The following is a 665-nucleotide window of genomic DNA, read 5'->3' as shown; positions in this document are numbered from 1 at the left end:
GGGAAGTCAAGCCACACGGTGTCCCCCCTTCTGCTTGCTCACACAGTCCACCAAGAAGTTCTCCTTTTAAATGTTTATCTTTAAATTTTGCAACATATTTACAAAATAACATTCAATATTCAAGGTATTAATCTTGTTACAATATGGAAAGTCAGCTATCTAGAATAAGGAAAAATAAATGTTATCCTTCAACGAAGCATCGTTTACCCAGCTTTGTACTAATCACATTCCAGATGTAACCACTTTACCCAGTTCTTCATTCATCTGGATGGTTATATTACGTCCTGCTGTGTGTTGCTAATTCTGCTGTCATTCTTCCAGTATCTAATATATGGTTGCCATCAGTATAAGAATTTCTCGTATTGATAGTCTCTTCTTTCCCATGTGTGTTTGTACAGAGAACACTTGTGCATTAGCATGACAAACCAGACCTTCTGAGTCCATTCCTGGTTGTCTGGTAGTTTAATGATCAAGATTCTATCCACCACAATGGTATAAATATAAGTGTTCTCTGAAGACCATAAAAATAGTTGTTGACATATATATGAACCTAGTTTATTGTTATCCTTTTAACTTTTAGAGATGCTCTTAAAATGTATTTTTGATTATAGTTTGACTACCACAACCGTAATCATATTAAGATGTAATGGAACATATAATGTAAT

This window comes from Gekko japonicus, unplaced genomic scaffold (assembly GCF_001447785.1).
Source record: "Gekko japonicus isolate JY-2015 unplaced genomic scaffold, Gekko_japonicus_V1.1 scaffold43, whole genome shotgun sequence".
NCBI lineage: Eukaryota > Metazoa > Chordata > Lepidosauria > Squamata > Gekkonidae > Gekko > Gekko japonicus.
This window is presented reverse-complemented; position numbering follows the sequence as displayed.